General features: G+C 42.2%; 1 long non-coding RNA gene across 1 annotated transcript; it reads left to right on the forward strand.

The window, feature by feature from the left end:
* Positions 1-17: 17 nt before the first annotated feature.
* Positions 18-1,939, forward strand: LOC309341448. The gene is made up of 2 exons (XR_014156345.1): positions 18-88; positions 1,839-1,939. It is a non-coding gene; the product is annotated as an uncharacterized lncRNA (long non-coding RNA).
* The last annotated feature ends 21,010 nt before the right edge of the window (positions 1,940-22,949 follow it).

Raw genomic sequence — 22,949 nt, forward strand, 5'->3', positions numbered from 1 at the left:
AAATAACACCTGGGATTCCTGGTCGTTTATGGCTATCAGACAGATTTCTAGATACAATGCCATTTTAGCTTCCCAACAACTCTGTGAGGTAATCTATATATATATAATTTTTTATTAATTTTCCAATTTTTAACACTAAACAACAACAACACACAAACATCCACAAATACAAACACCCCCCCCCCAAAAAAATCATTTCTTAACCTCATTTTCATACGCCTCGTTTCTCGGACTTCCCCATACCTCACCCTTTTTGCATCCTTATTTTACAGTTTTTCAACAACCCTTTTTGCCAATTAAATTTTAAATTTAAACTCATTGTCATTCTCAATTTCACCTTAAATCATCAAACAGTTTTAACTGCAATTCTGCATCTTCCTTCCCCTTGACATTTTATCACTCCTCTATTTTACAACAGTTCTTAAGATATACTTTAAACTTCTTCCAATCTTCCTCCACTGTCTCTTTCTCTTGGTCGCGGATTCTGCCGGTCATTTCTGCCAGTCCCATAAAGTCAATCACTTTCGTCTGCCATTCTTCCAGTGTGGGTAATTCTTGTGTCTTCCAATACTTTGCTAGAAGGATCCTTGCTGCTGTAGTGGCATACATAAAGAAAATCTTATCCCTCTTTGAAACCAATTGGCCGACCATGCCCAGGAGAAATGCCTCCGGTTTCTTTTGAAAAGTACATTTAAGTACCTTCTTAATTTCATTATAAATCATTTCCCAGAAGGCCTTAATCCTAGGGCAGGTCCACCAAAGGTGAAAGAAGGTACCCTCGGCTTCATTACATTTCCAACATTTATTATTGGGCAGATGGTAAATCTTCGCAAGCTTGACTGGGGTCATGTACCACCTATAAATCATTTTCATAATATTTTCTTTTAAGGCATTACATGCTGTAAATTTGATACCGGTGGTCCATAACTGTTCCCAGTCCGCAAACATAATGTCATGACCTATGTCCTGTGCCCATTTAATCATAGCTGACTTAACAGTTTCGTCTATTGTATTCCACTTCAGCAATAGGTTATACATTCTTGATAAATTCTTAGTATTGGGTTCTAACAATTCTGTCTCTAGTTTCGATTTCTCCACCTGGAAACCAGTTTTCCTGTCTTGTTTAAAAGTCTCCATTATTTGATAATAATGGAGCCAATCTCGTACTTTAGACTTTATTTTCTCATAACTCTGTAATTTAAATTTTCCACTTTCTTGTTCTAAAATTTCAAAATATTTCGGCCATTTAGATTCCATATTAAGTTTCTTCACCTCCTTGGCTTCCATAGGTGATAGCCACCTAGGAGTTTTATTTTCCAGCAAATCCTTATATCGAATCCAAACATTATATAATGCTTTTCTAACAATATGGTTTTTAAAACCCTTGTGAACTTTAACCTTGTCATACCATATATATGCATGCCAACCAAACCTATTGTCAAATCCTTCCAAATCCAACGTATCTGCATTCTCAAGAAGTAGCCAATCCTTCAACCAGCAGAAAGCTGCTGATTCATAGTACAATCTTAAGTCCGGCAGGGCAAACCCCCCTCTTTCTTTTGCATCAGTAAGTATCTTAAATTTTATTCTGGGCTTTTTGCCCTGCCACACAAATTTAGATATATCTTTCTGCCACTTCTTGAAGCAATCTAGTTTATCCACAATTTGTAGTGTCTGAAACCAAAATAACATTCTAGGCAATACATTCATTTTGATCACTGCAATTCGGCCTAACAAGGAAAGCTTCAAGTTCGACCATATTTCTAGATCTTTCTTTACCTCTGTCCAACATTTATCATAGTTATCTTTAAATAAATTCACAGTGTCAACTCTGTGAGGTAATCTAGGACGTTTGTGAGAATGTAAGTCTGAGGCCAACAGTGAGGCTAGCTAAGTGTCTACAATTAAATCTAATGTGGAAATAAAACCATTTCCTATCTCTGCTTCCTGGCAAAGGTGAAAAAAAAGAAAGTGAACCAATGCAATGTATAAAGACTTCTTAAGCTAGAAAATACAGTTGTTTACTTTGAGGAGCAGTTGGTAACACAACCAACACAGAAACAAAACATCTTCCCTTAGAGTTCATGAGGTTATCTTTTCATTCAATAACCATAAACCAACCTCACACTTCACCCTAATTTTGCCTCAGTGAATACAGATTCCTTTTTCTTTCCCTCACTAATTAGTAGAGACGTTACCTCTCTCATGGACGCCAAATATGTCAGAAGGTAATGCGTAGCCTGCAGTTAAGGGGCTTGTTCTGTATTTTCAATTAAGGATCTCCACATTAATTTGAAATAATAGGCAGAGAAAGCATGGCAGCTTTGGCTAATACACTGCCGTTCTCACCTGCCATGCCTGCACTGTAATGAGGGAAATCAAGTCAGCAAGACTGACACAAGAGGACCACTGACATGAATAATGGAACTTGTAACAAGCTGTTCATGACAGCCAATGACTTTCTCTGGTCTTTGTCTCATGACTTTATCTCCTGTACATTCATGTTCTGCCCAATACTCACCCCAATTAGTATCTCTCTGATATAATATTCACTTCAGGAAAGGCTGAAAACTGGTATCAAGACTAGATTAAGATGGTAGAGATGGTGGGGTCCTGGGCTTAAGCTTGTGATCGAGCCTCATCAGGTCTGGGCCAAGATATTTTGCCGCCTGAGGCAAAAGCAATATGGTTTCCCCTCCCCATTCCACATATAGAATGCCACTGGACTGGCAGCTGGATCTTACTTCAACACCGGCAATGGGACTGCATTCTTCCACCGCACCTGAAGCACCAGGATAGTTTAGAGACCCAGACCAAGCTATGTGGCTTTCATATTCAACTCCGTCCTCCAACAGAGGTCAATGGCAGCTATCTCAGGAACTATAGCTAAGGAGCTACCACTGCTGCCTGAGGTGGGTACCACACTCCATAGAGTCAGTCCTGAACTTCACACATCTCTACTCTATAAGCCATGGTTTCGTAAAATTAACACACATAGTCCTCATGTCACACGTACACCAACACACAAACATGCCTTTTCTGCTGAGCTTTGTGAAGATTTGAATAGGCTGTGTGCAAAGTAATAGGCCTCCAGTTGGCATAGCTGTCAACGTTTCCATTTTTTAAAAGGGAAATTCCCTAATTCCGAATAGGATTCCTCGCAAGAAAAGGGCAAAGTTGACAGCTATGCCAGTTGGCCCCATCCTCTCTCAACATGTCATGGTGAGCTTCCTTGGGGAGAAGTGGCAGTGCTTCGAGAAGTGGTAAGCAGCTGAGTCTGGTACCCTTTTCATTCCCTACTATGTCCTAGTGCCAGATCCATAGAGGTTCTGCCATACAGGTTGGACTCAAGGGATGCCCATCAAATTTGCAAATGACACCAAACTAGATGTTGCAGAAGACAGAATCAGGATTCAAAATGACCATAACAAATTAGAGAACTGGGCCCAAACTAACAGAATGAATTTCAATAAGGTTCTGCACTTAAGCAGGAAGAACCAGCAGCACACGGTAATAAATGCTGGAAATGTAACGAATGCGAAGGAACTTTTTATCATCTTTGGTGGACCTGCCCAAAGGTTAAAGCCTACTGGGAAATGATCTATAATGAAATTAAGAAAGTCCTTAAGTGGACATTTGTAAAGAAACCGGAGGCTTTTCTCTTGGGCATGGTCGGCCAATTGGTACCAAGGAAAGATAAGACCTTTTTTATGTACGCAACTACAGCAGCAAGAATTCTCCTGGCAAAGTATTGGAAGATGCAAGAATTACCTACTCTGGAAGAATGGCAGACGAAGGTGACTGAATTTATGGGACTGGCAGAGATGACCGGCAGAATCCGTGATCAGAGGAGGGAGACAGTGGAAGAGGACTGGAAAAAATTTAAATTATATCTTAAGAACTGTTGCAAAATTTCGGACTGATAAAATGTTAAGGGTTAAGAAACAGAGAACTATAGCTGTAAATATTTAAGTTAAGAAAATTTGGAGGGAAATCAAATTTTGAAAAGGAATGAAGGATTGCTAAAAACTTTTCGAAACAGGGGTGCAGTGAAGGGGAGGCATGGGGAAGTCATGTATTGTTTGTTTATTTGTGTGTTTTTTGTTTTATGAAAATTAATAAAAATTATTTAAAAAAAAAAAGAACCAGCAGCACAGATATAAGATGGGTGGCACTTGCTAGTGGTACATGTGAAAAGGATCTAGGGGTCTTAGTAGGCCACGGGCTTAACATGAGTCAACAGTGTGATGCAGTAGCAAAAGAAAAAAAGAAAAAAAGATGATGCTATTCTAGGTTGCATGGGACGCGGGTGGCGCTGTAGGTTAAACCACAGAGCCTAGGGCTTGCCTATCAGAAGGTCGGCAGTTTGAATCCCCGCGATGGGGTGAGCTCCCCTTGCTCGGTCCCTGCTCCTGCCAACCTAGCAGTTCGAAAGCACGTCAGAGTGCAAGTAGATAAATAGGTACCACTCCGGCAGGAAGGTAAATGGTGTTTCCGTGCGCTGCTCTGGTTTGCCAGAAGCAGCTTAGTCATGCTGACCACATGACCTGGAAGCTCCCTTGGCCAATAAAGCGAGATGAGCGCCGCAACCCCAGAGTCGGTCACGACTGGACCTAATGGTCAGAGCTCCCTTTCCCTTTTACTATTCTAGGTTGCATCAACAGAAGGATATTGACAAGATGGAATATGTGTAGAGGATGGCAACCAAGATTATAAAGGGTCTGGAAACCTAGCCTTATGAGGAACAGTTGAAGGAGCTGGGTATGTTAAGCCAGGAAAAGAGGAGAGTTAGAGGAGAAATTATAGCCATCTTCAAATAGTTCAGGGGCAGTCATATGGGAAGATGGAGCAAGTTGTTTTCTCCTGCTCTGGAGGGTTGGACCTGAGCCAATGGCTTCAAGTTATGTGAAAGAAGCTTCCGACTAAAACTACTTTTTGACAGTAAGAGCTGTTTGACTCCCTCAGGAGGTTGTGGACTCTCCTTCATTGGAGTTTTTAAGCAGAGGTAGAATCTGTCACGGATGCTTTAGCTGAAATTCTGCATTGCAGGGGACTGGGCTAAATGACCCTCAGGGTCCTTTTCAACTCTCCAATTCTGTGATTCTATGAAATCCATAGCAAGGGGAGGCGGGTTGCAGCTCAGCTCCCTTTCAATTACAATATTTCTTTATTAAATGCCCTACAATGCAAACGCAATGTAAATTTGTCAGCGCAGCTCAGAGAGTAATGGCATGCCGGTTGCATTATGACAGAGGATGTCATAAAACCAATATTCAGAAAACACTCGAGTCAATACAGAAGACCTGACAGCTGAAGTCTAGCCTACGATATCAGGAGTCTGGTGAACGTGTATTTTTCCCGAGCGGCATAATGAAGATAAACAGGTGAGCCTGACTGCTTGATGAATTCCAGAGATGGTGGGGTTGATAAATAGCAGTTATCCAATTAGCAGAGGTAGGTACAGAGTGTAATTTGATATTGAAAAATTAAAGCCGATTTAGAAATACATTATTCTTGATCATACACTGAAACAGATCTATCTTACAGCATGGGGAAGCCTCTTCCACTCAGCTACACTTGGCAGAACGAGGCAACAGCCATGAAGACTGTGGAGTATGGGGTCCACATTCCTTTGGTGCATTCTTTCAAGGGCCACACGCCAGAGGTGAAAGGTCAGAGGCAAAAGTGGGTGGGGCAATTAATGTAAATTTTGCCTTTGTGCAGGATGCTAGTTTCTAGACGCACCCAAACAGCTCTCTCCCATCCAGATAAGCAAGGACCCAGATGTTCAGTGGGGCTTGTTCCATAGCCAGGTGACTGGGAACAGGACTGCAGTTCATAATATATCAGCAGTCCACTTACACCTTGCTTTTGTTTGCCGATAGATCTGCCTTTCCCAAATCACTGCACATCATTTTTAAAATTATTATTTTGCAATTACAATACAAGCAGTTTAACTGGATGTAACATGACTTTGATTCAAGATGACGAGGTCATGCCAGGCTCTGACAATGGAACGTTTTAGTCTCAAACACTGATGCTGACATGAATCGAGCCCTGCTGTTTGACAGCATGAGGGTGATTGGACTCTTCATGTACAAAACCATTCCATGGGGCTGGAGATCTCAAACTATAAGACAGGCAGGAAGTCGTCCTTAATAATCCCAAATGCTGGAAAACAACATATCAGCAATTGACAAGAGAACATGTTTGACTGTTCATATTAGAAGCCAGAGTTATGAAGCCCCAAGGCAAGGTCTGGCAACCAAACAATCCTCAAGAAAAAAATACAAAATAATAATAATGAGGAGGTTTGGAAACTTATCCTAAAAGGCTCAAGAACACCCACCCCATTTCAACTGGAGATTTGACTGACTTCTCTCAGTCTCCTTCTTTCTGTTTACCTCCCTTCCTCTTCTTTCTCCTGCAAGTGATAATCATAGTGCTGGTGGTGAAAGTCACTTTTGGTCAAGCTGATACCCAGTTACAGGTCACAAGTGACCACCCACCCAAGTGAGATTCAGCGGCTTAAAGAGCTTCAGATTAATTCATCACACCAACAGGCTCTCTACTGTTCCACTGTAGGCAGCTAAAAGGTTTGACACCATTCCCACAATGCTTTCACTTCCTCAAGTTAAAGTGGATGGCTTAAGGTCACTTTCCTTAAACCCTTAAGCTTCTTATGCATTAGCCGTTGTTCTTTCAGTGTTTAAGAGATTGGGGAAGATTTTGCAGTTTAGTTGTTTCTTACAGAAATCAAGTGACTGCAAGCAAGGAAAATGAGGTATAAATCACAGCCATCAATTCTGATCCATTCGCAATCAAAGCTTCAGATGCAAGGTCAATGCCGAGAAGGACATGGAAGATTTCGCAGGATGAAGATCTCCCTCCCAGTCCATAAAAGCAACATTGACGCCTCAAAAAATCATGTATTGTGTAACATGATTTCATTTTGGACATTATTTTCTACCCACTTTTACTGGGTTAATAATTGTTTTCCATGCAGTATCATATAGCATTTGGGGGGGGGTGCTAGTTATTGTGGGTTTAGATGTTGACCTGTTGTATTCTGTTACATTTGCATGTTCATTTTAAAGTGGGTGGGGTGATATGAATTGGTTTTATTCACATTTAGATACACTGCGGGTGTGTGGGGTGTTAGGGGAGGGGCGATACCTCTGGTGGAAGACATGTCATGCTCCTTCTGGGGTAGTTTGTCCACCTTTGGTCTCCACCTTGCACTCAGTTCTCACTTGTGGCTCCTAGAAGCTGTCAGCATGCTGTTGACTGGCCAGCGAAACCAGGTGAGAGTAGCCAATGACTTTCAAACCTTTGGTGAGTTAGGGACTTCCCTGAATGTGGAATGAGCAGACAAGACCAATAGTGGATCCAACAGTTAAGAAGGCGGTTTCTGCATGTGTCATAGAGGGAAGTGAGGGGCAGATGAAGCTTGTCAACTTGAGAAGGTAGCCCATCTAGGAGAAGGAATTTGTGAGGCCTAGGCCCACCCAAAGTTGATGGGCATTGTCATTCAAATGGTGTGTGCATGCCACATCACATGATCAATTATACAGGGTGGGGCTTACCTCAATATTTTATTCAAATTGGCTGACTACACTTTTAGCCCTGGGCTGACTACACTTTTAGCTGGAGACTTGCAGCAACTCCTTAACTGAACCTGCTAACCACTCTACGTACCTTCTCTAAACAAACACTCCTGTGCATATTGTTCTATTCCAGGGAGGATCCTTGTACTTTCAGATACTCTTATGCATCATTTCTTACATTTAGTGAAGAGCAATGTGTATTTACCTTCACAAGCAACTCTGATATCAATGAAGAAACAAAAGCTGATCTCCAGCAGCGTTTTGTCAACTGCTCGGCCTCACAAAGTCTTGTTTTATAACATGTCAGGAGCTGGTGGGGAGTCTGAGAAAAGAAGCGCCCCCATTTTTGCTGCTTGCAAACTGTAAATACAGGCGAGCAAAAAGTCAGTCGAATGTCTGTCTGGAGGGGGCTTTTAAGATGCAGGAGCCTTAACAAGCTCATCACTTATAAAAGCTGAAAACCTGCCTAGGGGCACACGAGTGAATGACAAAGGCATCATGTGGCTGCATTTCTCTTCGAGAATAACCTTCCAAGACTCAAGGCTCAGCTCATTTTGTGATTGCAGCCAAGCAAAATAACCTGTGCTAAGGCAAGACAGAGTGAGAGAGATACTTTCATGAGCCAGAAACACATTTTGGTTCTGCAGTGGTCTTAGCAGGAATGTAAACCTGTGACCAGGGATGTATTGCTGATGCTAAGACGCCCTTTGCATACATTTCTCTTTCATGAAGTAGCAATGCAGCCCCAAATAATGTTGCATATATTCTATTGAGGATTTAGCACGCATTTGCTTCCCTTCTGTGAAGCAGTCGAGCTTCAGGAACCAGAGCTCAAAATACTGGTAACTCCCTCACCTCCTCCTCTGCACACTGAATAAACACAGTTGTTGTTCTTTCACGCATCTATTAAATTAATCTTGATATATTAGCCGAAAGGCATACATCTCAACGGAGGGGTTTGTTCTGATTTCTTTGGCATATATTTCTACCTTGGTGCATGAAATGAGAAAAGGGATTTCTCACAAAGGTACAACATCTGATCCCCCAAACAGATCACCTTTCCCCTTCTTTGCTAATTGCATAATTTGCTAATTAGCGCGGGTGGCAATGTGGGTTAAACCACAGAGCCTAGGGCTTGCCAATCAGAAGGTCGGCGGTTTGAAAGCACAAAGTGCAAGTAGATAAACAGGTACCGCTCTGGCAGGAAGGTAAACGGTGTTTCCGTGCACTGCTCTGGTTCTCCAGAAGTGGCTTAGTCATGCTGGCCACATGACCCGGAAGCTGTACGCTGGCTCCCTCGGAGCGCTGCAACCCCAGTGTTGTCCGCGACTGGACCTAATGGTCAGGGGTCTCTTTACCTTTACCTTAATGATAAGAAAGGAAGCCTGCAGGATTCATGTTTTCCTTTCTTATTTAATATGAAAAATTATTATCCCACAGAATCATAGAATTTTGCCTAATATAATACATTTTTGCATGATTTTCACTAATATCTGCATATATATGCACACTTTGCCCTAGTATATGCACTTTTCTACACATTACTTGGCTGGTGGGCTGCAAATTCCATAAAAGTGCATAACTTGCTGGAACCCTCTGAGTTGTTTCCTCGTTTCCTGTGTGCATAATAAATTGAAATAAAGTGTGTCTCTCTTAATTCGTTCCTTGAGTAGGAGCACCTTGTGAGTTAATTTTTCCATGATTGCCAGGAACCAAACTTGGTCTAAGCAGGCCTCAGCAGATACCTCCCACAAGATACCTGTCGATACAGAAAACAGCAATGCATATATATGATCAAACTGTGAGTGGCACATTACTGGGACTTCATAAAAAAAGACTGGTGCTGTGGATTCGAGAGGCTGAAAATATTTTGCAGTGCAGTGTAGCATGTTTGTTCACAATATCTATTCTTTGCGCCAAAACCACAAATGAATGATTGAATACACTTCTAGGTAGCAGAGCATTTTCATTAGCTAGCTAAAAGGTCCTCCTGACTGATTGGCAATTTGTGTCGCCAAACATTGCACAGCAGCTGACCTGCCGAGTGGCAGGCTTTTAGGCTCCAATGACTAATGTGCATTTTCATTAGCGCTAATGGCATTGAGAACTAGCCAAGATCTTCTGGCTGGGCTTCGTCAAAGGTTCGTGCTTTCTCTTGCCCTTTTCATAATACAGTCACATCCATATGGTGGAATTCCAGCTCCTAGCATGAGTCATGGGAATATGATGCAGCACATTTCATTGAAGCAGAAGGTCTAGTTTAACATCAGGATGTGAGGTCTCAAGAGAAGACATTGGTGTCTGAATTATGAAGTGCTGGGGATTCCTCCCCCCCCTTCTTGTCATTACCTTCTTTCAAATATTGTAAGTTTAAAAAGCCAAATATAGTCCCATAGGATTAATATTATCATGTTTGTTTGTTTTTTAATATAAAGTTTGTCCATCCATTAAATAGTTCTGTTCAAATTAGGACTCTGGATCCTTGCTGGTCACTCTAAAAAATGCTTATAGTTACTCAGTATTATTTCAGTAACTGTAACAATAGAATCTGAGGGTAGTAAATATCCTGGATTTATCAGTACAGAGGAAACAACTGTGTGGTCCTGTGTAAATATTATGTTATAGTTTATTTATATACTGTATTGCGTATTGGTCCATAGGGGCCAAAAAGGAGAATTATTCAACAAATATTTCCAATTCAAAATGACATGTACTAATAAAAAAAAGATTAGCTGCATCTACTGAAGATCTGTCTTCTACATTAAAGATGGAGGAGCCCTGACCTCTTTTTCATCGGGTTACCATAGGCAGGGGTGGCCCATAGCATTTCGCCACCTGAGGTGAAAGGGGAATGTGCCATTCCCTGCCCTTCCCTGTCCCACCCCTCCCCAGCCTCACTGCCACACTTCCGCCACTGCCAGAATGCCCCCCTTCTCACCAAATGCAGTGAAAGATGGGGCATTCCTCAAGGGATTGCTGCCCATCTTCTCTGCCCCAGGGCAGCGAATACGAGCAACAACACTGTGTGCAGAAACCACCCTGGCTCTCACTGGACTCAGTGAGGGCCAGAGCTTTCCACAAGGCATAGCTACTTGTCATCTCCACTCCACCAGCGAGAGGGGAGTGTTCCAACACCGGTGGAAACAGTGGGCCGGCCAGTTCTGCCACCTGAGGCGAGTGTTTCACCCCACCTCATTGGCTGACCAGCTCTGACCACATAGGTCTATGAGTGCAAGAGAGGGGAAAGCACAGATTACTGATTCAGAAAAGAGAGAGGGAAGAGAAGTGAGAGAACTGAAGGACCCTTAGGGTGCAAGACACCTCTCTCTGGGACAGGGCTGGATTTAGGTTTGATGAGGCCCTAAGCTACTGAAGGTAATGGGGCCCTTTATATGTCCAGCTATCTTTTGTCAACAGCAAGTCGTCACTGTTTTTTGTGTTGAATATATGCTATATGGTAATTTATGGACCTAATAGGTATCTAAAGCCATTTGCACATAACAAAATATGTATTTTATCAAAGTAATTGTTGAACTGAAATACAATTAAGAAGGTACCACTGTATATAGAAATGAGCAAACGAGTGATATTTTAGGGAGCAGGCTAGCAGGCGAGGCCTATCATAGGAGCCTACACAACACAAAACACTGTTGCTGTATGTAGGTTTTATTTTCTTTGTTTTTTATCTTATATTTTGGAAATGTACATCCAGGTATTTTCCTTTAAAAAAAAATTTGGGGGTCCAAGAGAGTGGGGCCCTAAGCTATAGCTTGTTTAGTTTATACATAAATTGCTCTGGGATCTGGTAGGCCTACCTGCTTATTTGCAAACAAAGCAAATATAATATGTTTCTGTAATATCTCCAGTGCTCTCATTTGCAAAGGAAAGTAAACATGGGTTGTGCTACCCATGGAACTTCCCACTGCCGGGGAGTGTGCAATAGTAATTCCCCAATACTGTGATGTGTGGATCTCTTTATTCCTGTGTAGTATTGCTACTGCTGTTACTATTATCAACATTATCCATACCCTTTATCCAGCAAGGACCAAAATGAGGTAACAAAACATGTCCAAATATACACATCACTTATTTTCATGCATGTTTTAGATCAGGTTTGGGCAGTCCTTTTTTTTTTCTAGAAAAAGAGGTGCCGGAACTCACAATGAATGCCTCCCTTGTTCTCTTATAACGGCAATGGCGCCCACCTGAGAGGTCCCAGAGCTGAGTTCCGGTGAGTTCTGGCTGAGAAAAAAAGCCCTGGGTGCAGAGAGCATCTCTCCTTCCAGATGTTGTTAAACCACAGTCCCTAACAGCCTTAGCAAGCATGGTCAATGGTCAGGATTGGTGGGCGTTGTAGTTCAAGCAATGTCTGGATGTCCAAAGGGTTCCTGCACTTGCTTCTAATGCAGTTCTATGTACCTGAATTCTTTTTAATTCTTTCCTGACTTTACAAAACAGAAAACAAAGTATGCAAGGCAATCAGAGGTGATTATGTAGGTCTGTACAATCATGCTTGGATTAACCACATGAACATCAGTCTGAAGTGTTTAGAGGATGAGTGGCAATTGTTACTGGGTGTTATTGCTCATTGCAGTCCATGCCCCGAAATGCCTCAGCAGGCCATTTGCAGGGATGGCTTTGTTGTTGTTTTGCTTTCCAAACCACTGCTCATGATGATAATGACAACCACCACCTCTAGAGGAAAATCAAAAACTCTCGAGTTTTGCTCTCTGCAGAAATGATTTATTGACTGTTCATCAAGTCACTGCTGCATTCCATGATTTATTTCTAGTTCTGCTGTTATTTTCTCCTCAGAAAGTAGACGGTGGGAAATATGAAATGAGTGCTATGCAAACACAGTGTTCTCCTCTGATGACTAATCTTTGGTTTGGTACCAAATGTCATGACAGGCTATCTTATGTATATTTATTGCCAGGAGAAAGCCAGTTGTTTTGACAGAAAGGAAGCAAAGGTTTTGAATTTTTATAAAATGAGAATAACATCAGCACCAGACACTGCTGCTGTCAGCTTCTCCTTTCAATTCACATCTAGTGGGACTGAAAAGACAAAAGGATAAAGGAGTGCAATAAAACATCAAGAACAACATATAAAACCAGAGGTTTGCTCAAAACCTAGTGCAGATTTCGGAGAATCTTGTATTGGTTTGTACAGGATATACCATGAACATTAGGTCCCTAGGAGTTCAACATTTCTCGCAATAGCCTAGAAGAAGCTGGTTAGTCTGTCACACAGAGCATCTGCAGTTCCCTTGTCTTCTACATTGACATGAAATTTATTGGAAAGTCATCCTACTCAGAGAGAGTGCTGACATGATAAATGGGATAGCTTTTTTTTGCCCCCCCCAAACTCACTGATAATGTTTTAGATCCTTTTTTGAAAAACACAAGAAATTCTCCAAAAGTTCCAGAAAAATTATCTCCCCTACCTTATAGGTGTTGCTATAGGACATGGGTAGGCAAACTAAGGCCCAGGGGCCGCACCTGTCCCAATCACCTTCTAAATCCGGCCCGCGGATGAGTAGAATGTGTGTTTGATGTGTGCATCTCTGGGTTATTTGTGGGGCATAGGAATTCGTTCATATATTTTTTTCAAAATATAGTCTGGTCCCCCACAAGGTCTGAGGGACGGTGGACTGGCCCCCTGCTGAAAAAGTTTGCTGACCCCTGTTATAGGATGTGGGGCGTTTGTTTGGATTAAGCCTGTGCTTTTCTATCTGTAAGACTGAAGAAGGAAATGCTAAAGAGGTCAAACCGGTTTCTTTGTTGCGTTAATAGCCCTAGTCAGGCTTGTAAGCACCCCTTTTACATGTCTAAAGTGTTGGTCAAGAACAGATGAGTTGCCATGGCAGCAACTGGACAGTGATGTGCTTTTAGAGGGGCATAGGCCTCCCTCACAACAATAGGACAGGGGAACTGATTTATGCAGGATCCCTAAGGCCACTCAGGTTGGTCATGTGACCAGGCAATCCAGTATAAGTTCTGCCCACAAAAAGGTGGTGTAACTGAAGCTATACGGTGGAAGTTGATGGGAAATGCCTCATCCTCAGAAACTGGGCCAGACTCACCTGGCAGGCTCCCCACAATTGCAATCATTCTGAGTTTGCTCCATTGTGTCCATGCCTCCGTGCAGGAACCCTAGCAACCTCCCATCTCCTTGCAGAGCAGCAATAGTCCCACCACCAACATCTCCTACTCTTTCAGTCCTCTTCTACAAAACCAATTCAATTTAGCTGTTGATCCAGACTATGTTTTGCTGGTGTGGCCCACTCAAATATATTTGTATCCATTCTATGAATTCTGTTCTGTAATACATATAAACTCTTGCTTTTCCTCATGACTGGAATGTATGATCTATTACTTATGTAATCATTAGCCTATGTAAAAATAACAATAAATATGTATTTTTAAAGAGGCAGCGAGTTGTAATCATTGCTGGCCCTCTTCAGAGTAAATTTAGAGAAGCCGTCCCAGTTTCTGATTTGATCCTGAAATGTCCCCTTTTTCCTTAGGATGTCCATATTTTTATTGGAGAAATGATGAAGAGTATGGAGTTATCCGACCTCAAGCCGTCTGAAGGCTTGTTCAGGGAAGTTTTCTTAATATTTCATGTTTTATTATGTTTTTATATATGTTGGAAGCTTCCCAGAGTGGTTGGGGCAACCCAGTAAGATGGTGGGGTATAAATAGTAAAATTATCATCATGGATAGGACGTCCGTATTATCATTGGAGAAATGTTGGCGGGTATTATATGTTTCAAGTTGATGTACACAATATAATAAAACAGCTTTAAAACCATCAAAAACATCATGGAAAATAACAAATGAGTTTTTAAAAATGCAAGGTTGACACTCAGGACAGGCTGGATGCAACCCAATGTCTTTGTGGTGTACAAAGTTCCTAAGCCCAAGATCTTGAGCTTTCATTGCTGACCTTTGTAAATATCTATGTACAGGCACATGTGATCAAGGCTGTGTGTTGATGGGATGCAAATAAGCAACTGAGATAAGAATTCAAGCCAGGTCAAAAGTAGACCAGTAGCTCTGCATTTTGGCCTGGAAGGTAATTTACAAGTCCTTCTTGTTTACAGGCAGCAAATCATGAGATTTATCAAGTCCCTGGCTGGAAGGCAGTAATCGTGGAGTTACAAGCTGTGCAGGCTTTATTTAAGCCTCCTCATTTCCAGCAACTGACTGCCAGTTCCACGGCTTCCTAAACAAATAACTGACACAGAGCCTAATCTGCTAAATGGCGAATAGGCCTTTTGGGGAATGGACTCAGTTGACTTTATGGAGAACAACACAACACCACACTAGCAAAACATAGTCTGGATCAACAGCTAAATTGAATTGGTTTTGTAGAAGAGGACATGACGTTACAGGAGATAGAAACCAACACCCTTGCGCACAAAATAAGGGTCTGATATGCTACAAGTGATTTATTCATTTATTAGAAGCTCTGAGAAACCATAAGACGGGAACCCATTGTGATTTTGTTTGTTGGGATAATTGCATCCAGATTGATGTGGGCACCGTCCCCCATCTTAAATCACTGCCATTTGTTCAAAGGGCTCATCATTAAATTCTGTGCTGTTATAATTGTATGAGAATGTGCCCTAAACAGGAGAAGAAAAAGTAGTCCTTGCTTAATGCTAGGCTCCATACTTAGAAGTTAGCTATTAGTCATATGTGCATTTATCTTCCCAAAGGATGAATAATCAGTTATATTTGCCCTGGGCAAAAAGAAAAGATATACTCAGTGTTCTGAGACCATAGTAATAATTCACAGGAGGAGCTGTTTTTCACTAACACTGAACAAGTGATGATTAAAAACATAAAAAAGGTCTTCTGGCAGAGGGTTTTTTATTTTGTACTAAAAATCTCAAATTGTTCAGCCAAAAAAAATCCACATTGAGACTGGAATAAATTATGTAAACTGGATACATAACCATACATTTTCTTCATTAGCATGACTTCCATGAAGCATCTCCCAACTCTTCTTTGGTTTTACCAAAGTATTTCTATTGCAGTTTGCTGGGTTTTTATTATTATTTCTGGGTAGGACATTTGATATGTATTACATTTTTCTGGCAAATGTGTATCATTAAGGCTGTTTAATACCCTGAAATTCTTTATGTATATGTACATTTGTTTTGTTCCTATGATCTTTGGTTCTTGCAACATGATAAAATCTTAAATCTTGCACTGAGTAAAATGTGACATTTTTGGACCTAATTGCCTTGTAATAATTATAGAGTGGGTTCTTTGGGATAACGGGAGAATGTAAACTTTCAAGGCTTAGAACACATTGTGTAGGTTTAAGAGCTGTGATGAATGAAGAAGCCCTACTGGATCAACTCCCGCCCAGAAACCAATGTGCCCACTATGGAATGATGTGTTGATCCAGATTTGGCCTCCACAGTCACTTACGGACTCATTGTTAAAACAGTGTTTATGGAAGACAATATTACTTGGCTATGAGTGATCGCCAAAGAAGAAGAAGATGACAAGGGGCTTATAAAGAGAACCTCCAGGAGGCTTATACACTAAGTCTTCTTAAAATTACCTTTTATTTTATCATTGATGGTAATACACAACAAATATACATATATCATTTTCACAACAAACTTCCTCTATAATATTAAAAAAAATCAATTTCAGATCAGGCCAAGTAGTAGATTGCAAAAGAACAAAAAATTTCTTCGCAGGATTTGTTCAGACAGTATAGCCCATATCATCTGAAATATGACACAGTCAGTTTCTCACTTTCTAGTTGCAAATGCAACTGCATTCATACCCAACAAACATCAACACCTTGCGCCTAATCCCTTAAGCAGTTATTGCATACTAAATACCATGCAACTCAATTAGTAGAACCTGTCTAACAAAATGCACATTGCAACCGTCAACAATCAACCAGCTTTAATAAATATCTGGTCTTTGGTGCTGACCTTTAAAGGCCTAAACGGCCTCAGTCCTGTATACCTGAAGGAGCGTCTCCACCCCCATTGTTCAGCCCAGACACTGAGATCCAGCGCCGAGGGCCTTCTGGTGGTTCCCTCACTGCGCGAAGTGAGGTTACAGGGAACCAGACAGAGGGCCTTCTCGGTAGTGGCGCCCGTCCTGTGGAATGCACTCCCATCAGATGTCAAGGAAATAAGCAGCTATCCTATTTTTAAAAGACATCTGAAGGCAGCCCTGTTTAGGGAAGTTCTTCATATTTAATGCTGTATTGTTTTTAACACATGATTGGGAGCCACCCAGAGTGGCTGGGGAAACTCAGCCAGATGGGTGGGGTATAAATAAATTATTATTATTATTATTATTATTATTATTATTATTATTATTATTATTAGCTCAGAACATTTCTCTGAATCTTTTTCAGCTCACCCATGCCTTTCTTGAACCACAGTGGGCCAGAATACCAAAGGAAGTCATCCTAGCAGTGCTGAATTGAATGAAATCAGTACAAATGCTACACATATGACTCCTTGGGAATGTTTTTATACAGATGTGCTCAATCATGAAAATACAGTGAAATGTACTAGAGCACAAATACTCCTGGAAACCACTTTTAACCGCCCCCTGTCATCATTATTGTTGTCCTCCTAACGGTGCAATCAAGTTAGTATTGTTGGGAGCCAATGAAAATGTGAGCAATCCACGCAGGGCCCTGTTAGTGTCATGGTGTGCTTTCTTGTGAAGATTACCGAAGCCATCGTGATCTAAAGAGTTAGTTGTTTACTTTGTCCATTTTTAAACCCAGCTGCAGCTTTCCTTGCACGCTGTGAGGGCAGAGAATATGAAAAGTGTTTTTACGCTTCAGGCCACAGCAGTAGTTCTCTCACTCAGCGTCCGAGTAGTTTGTTTCATCAACGTAAGTGTTCTATTTTTCAACAACAGAAAGGTCCCCCCCCCAAAAAAAAAATCAAACAAAGCTACTACTGAATAAATTTGCTAGTTGTGATCCCAAGTCATGCATGCTGGAGGAATGGAAACTATCTGCTGTTGGTGAATTCTATCAAAGTTCAGCATTATTTCACCTCAGACTTTCTGTATATGCAATTGTGACTGATGGGGATTGGAGTCCAATGTCAGGGACTGGACAGAGGAGGAATGGTGGAGACCACCTCCCCAGCCTGACCCTTCCAGAAAAAAGGAAGACAGTTTAGATTTACAACAGGGGTTTGAGGGGTCACAGCTCAGAGGCAGAAGAGGGGGAAAGTTTGGAAATAATGGGAGAGGAGGAGAAGGAAGAGGAGGCACGACAGCTGACAGACACAGTGTCTTTAAAAAGTATCTCCCAGAACCCGGCGAGCCTTAAAAGTAGGAGAGCAAAGAGCTCAAAGACAGAGGGCACTTATCAGCACCCATAGGGATGACGAATGAGGAAGTGGGAGACAGAGGATGGAGATTCACTCAGGACAACACCATTATCCAAGAGGCTGGGTTTTATAGCCTCTCTCTGTAAATACTGAATAAAAAGCGGACGGTAAGAACATTCCTTGTCTTTGTACATTCCTGAGCAACAGGCCATGGTAGTCACTGGCAGCAGCCTGACATCCAACAACATCTGGAGAGTCACAGTGTCCTTATCCCCTGGCTTACCTGGCAGCCAGACAGTGTGCCAAGACCAAGTCCAAAATCCGAGGGTCAATCATGTTGGTACTAAAGGGTTAAGAGGTAACAAGTCGCTCTAATCACTGAGCAGCTGGAAGCCATTAAGCATCCAGGAATGTGAGTTGGTTTGTATAAATAGTCAGTTCACCCGTGTTTCTCTCTCTTCCCCCCTTGAGTCTTGACCTGACTCACAGACTCAGTTTGTGGCCATGGGCGTGTTTGCTGATATGAGTTAAGTTTAGAGTAAAGTTTTCTTTATGCCAGAGATAAAAGCATGTGTGCTTTATCATCAGGGTTTTTGTTTGTTTGTTTGTTTGTTTGTTTGTTTGTTTTGCTGTTGTGAATAAAGTTTTCCCCTGCGTTCCAAAGTGCTTGCTCCAGGATTCTTCATTTATAAAAGGTACTGACTCTCCTGCCTCCTTCAGCCGCTGCACAAAATTCTCTGCTGAGATAAGACTTATGGCATTGGAAGCGCACTGGACATTTACTTAACATTAAACTAATCAAAGTTTAATGGACAAATCAGCACCTGCAAAGTCCACAATCCAAGATCCAAAGTCAATGACCAAAAGTCAGGAAATGAGGTTCAGGGTCAATCCTAGTCCAAAGGCAGGATGCAGTCCAGTGTCAAGCCCAAAGTAGAAACCCATGGAAGTCCAGGAATATCCAAGACAAGGTCCCTCAACATGGGCAGCTGAGCAGACACATCACCTCGCCTCTGCTGCCTTCTTGTACTGTACCTGCTGATTGCAGCACCTGGGCTTGATGAGGCATGTGACCTTCACCTGCTTACTCCAGCTAAGGAGTCACATGCCTCCTTCCCTACCTGGCCAGTTAGTGAACTGGCCTGCAGGCCCTGGCCTGCCTCTGTTTCCTGAAGCACCCCGCTCGCTGTTCCCTACGTCTCAAGACCCACCATGTTCGTGGGGATGGGGGCCCTTCCGGTTCTGGCAAGGGGTCCCACTGCTTGACTTCCTGTGAACTGGCCCCTGGGCCCTCATCATCCTCTGTCACTCTGTGAGTACTACCAACACCAGCCTCTCCTTCCCCACCCTCAGCTTGCCCCCGGGTGTGCCAGTCCCAACTAAACCCCTCGTCAGGAATCATTTCCTCCTCTTCCTCCTCCCTGAAGTCCTGCCAGTTCATGACACACAGTTTCCCCCACCGCTGTATATACCCCTCCTCACACATCTGTGGTACCAGACATTAATAAAGGAGGAATGAGGAAGTTAGCACAGGACAGCTTCAGGAGACAGTACACCTAATTCCACCCTTAAAAGTGACGAAATGAGCACCACCTCTAAACTGTATCATTCCTACTTCATCATTCGTCCTGTGTGTGTGTCTGTGTGTGTGTGTATTAAAGGTCTATTAAAACAGAAGATGCTACTTTCTATCCCCTTTTGTTGTAAGTCTAGTTTCGTATCCAATGAGAGCCACTTGGAAAATAAATTCTGAGTGTCAGATGTCGGCTGCTCCACAGTGATTTTCTGAACGCAAGCCCTTGCCATGGTAAAATTGCCCTTCCAGGTAATCGGTTGACATCCTATCGGTATTCAAAACAAAACAAAACAAAACAAAAGTCAGAGAAGATGTTTCTGTGTAAGCAAGAAAAAAGAAGACAAAAGAAAAACCCTTCTGCCATTTCTCCACCTCATGCAGCAAAAAACAAAAAAACACACGATTGCAACTGTCCAAGCCATATGTCAAGGAATGAAAAGAAAGGAGGTCACGAATGCAGCTGTCTGCGTCACTCTCAGTTCAGCTAGACAGAAGGCATTAAGAATATTTATGGGCTTTTGGGGCAGAGTCGTCTGTAATGCAATTGCAACTCATTTAATTGATAAAACAGGAATGAAAAAATGCTTGCCTAGACATGACTGCTTAAGCCATATTCCGATTTGCCCCATTTGTATCAATACAGGAAGTCAAAGAGGCAAATTGGATTTATGAAGAAATGAAAGATAAACCAATTATGTCAGGAGAAATCCCAGCTGCATTGCATTCAGCTCAAGCTCACCCACATTGTTTGTATGTCAGAATATGTGACTGTGTAGTTTTGCTATTCAGTGTGTCTTTTTCCCCCTGTGTATCATTTACCACGTTCCAGGAAGGTTTCTGTGACTAAAATGTGTGATCCATATAAATATGCCATTTTTAATTGGTTTTAAATAAATACAAAAATAAGAACCATTAAACACTTATCCAGCAGTATATCTGATGGTGTTTGTTTTATCCATGGACTCTAGATGTAAACTTACACATTCAACGTTCAAACATATTACTTAATGTAACCTCTCCACTGAGAATGCGGAGTGGTTCTCAAGTCACCCACAGAGAACTTGGACCTCTTCTCCTCTAGCTTTGATAACATGGAAGCAAGAAGAAACAATGTCTATTTTTTTCCTACCTTGATATAGCTTTTTCCAGTGAAGCTTCATACCCCTTTTCTACCACCACTACTGAATTACATAATTTGGTGTCCATGTCTTACTAAAAAAGCCAAGGACCAGTCCAGCAAGTCAAATGAGCAAGACTATGACAAGGTTGCTGAAGCGACAGGGGAGCTGTCCAGCTAAGGGTAAAAATAAAGTTAAAGAGACCCCAGACCATTACGTCCAGTTGTGACCGACTCTGGGGTTGCAGCGCTTATCTCGCTTTATTGGCCAAGGGAGCTGGCGTACAGCTTCCGGGTCATGTGGCTAGCATGACTAAGCCGCTTCTGGCGAATCAGAGCAGCGCACGGAAACGTCGTTTACCTTCCTGCCGGAGTGGTACCTATTTATCTACCTGCACTTTGATGTGCTTTTGAACTGCTAGGTTGGCAGGAGCTGGGGCAGAGGAACAGGAGCTCACCCTGTCGCAGGGATTCAAACCGCCGACCTTCTGATTGGCAAGCCTAGGCACAGTGGTTTAACCCACAGCGCCACCCACGTCCCTAAGGGTCAAAACAGATGGGACAATAAGCACATAAACATATCCAGTGCTTTTCTTTTAGAAAAAAGAGAGGTGCTGGAACTCACCCTGAACATCTCCCTGGTTCTCTTATAATGGTGCCCAATCGAGACGTCCTGGAACTGAATTCCAGTTGAGGAAAAAAGCCCTGAATGTATCTGATATATGTCTGTTTTCTTTTAACAATAAAAGCCAGGTGGTGAAGCACATCAAGACTGCAGCACACAGGGACGAATATTTCACCCTTTCCTCTCCTGCCACGCTCCTGGGAGCTTCCACTGTCATCATGGGGGGTGGAGGAGTACAGCAGAGGGATAGGGTATTAAACCCGCTCCCTACATACCACAGTCCTACTTTGTAGCGTCCTATTTGCGCTTAAAATTTACTCTCCACTTTGACCATTTTTCATGGGGGTGTTGTTCATAAAAGGTACAAATTAAATATCCTAAGTTGTTTTCCCCACAACTGCTTCTCTGCCTTCTAAGAAGAGCCCTGGTGGGTCAGGTGGAAGACTGATCTTGTCCTTCGTCCTGTTTGACTCCCTGGCCAGCCAGGTGTCCACAAGAAGGACACAAGTGTACTAGCATTCTCCAGGACTTTATTTATCTTATAGTAATCCTACACACTTTACAAGGAGGAGCAGTTCATTGGAATTAGCAAACAGAACGAAGGGCTTTTCTATTCACCTGACAACTGAGGCTGGAACTGAGGCTGTTGCTTCTTGGTTACACTGATCATAAATTCATACTCCAACCGTATTGTCAGATAGGTTAATCAGCACCCACAGGAGGAGCAGGTTTTGCTTCTATGCCACCTCTGCATTGCTGTATTAACAAACAATGCAGCATTTGTAAAGGGCATGCAATTATTAGAGGCCTGAACTGTGTAACAGCCTATTAGTCACATCTGCCAAAGCTTTATTTTACACACAACCACCATTTCTGGAAATGTACAGGTATTTCAACTCCTAAGGGAGAGGGAAAGAACTGTGCCAGCAGGCATCTTAAGTTAGCAAATAATAGTGTCACTGAGTGGTTATAAATTTAATGTGAACCTACCCTAGAAATCCATTTAGTCCTGTCATTATTCTCCCTTTTGAAGTTCTGTTACACAGAAGCAGAAAAATCCATTATACACGGTGAAATGTTAAAGACAAGTGTGGCACTCAGAACAGCTGGGCAGCATATTTTGGAAAATGTGCTTCCCTTCTTACCTTTGGTGTCACAATCCAGCACTCTCTACTGTTCACATATCTGGTTATCCACGGTATTGCTTGCTACGCACTCCCAACACTGAATATCGGACAGAATTTAGCACTCTGAGAGCTGGGAATGGGGAGTGATAGTCTATTATTCACATCCCTGTATCATTCATATCTAAAGTAAACTGGCCTGCTCCCTGCTGTACTAATTTTCTACTTGTGGCAAATTTTTCAACTACAGTAGGGGTGGAAAAACTGTCCGGATGTTGTTGGACTCCATCCCTAGTCAGCATAGGCAACGGTCTGGGATGATGGGAACTGCAGTCCATCAATATCTGGAGGGCCACAGGTTCCCCACCTTCACAAACATTCTGAAATTTGCTTGCCCATCTAAAGGGGTTCAGTCCATTCTGCCATGCCAAAACGACACCACCTTATTCCCATTGTAATTTGCTGCGTGTGTAGATCAGTCTCTCCCTCCTTCCATGCTAATTTGCCTTATGGCAAGGGCCCAAAGCTTCCTAAGCAATGTACAGTCGTATCTGGGAT

The sequence above is a fragment of the Podarcis erhardii genome, assembly GCF_964252035.2.
Source record: "Podarcis erhardii genome assembly, chromosome: 4".
NCBI lineage: Eukaryota > Metazoa > Chordata > Lepidosauria > Squamata > Lacertidae > Podarcis > Podarcis erhardii.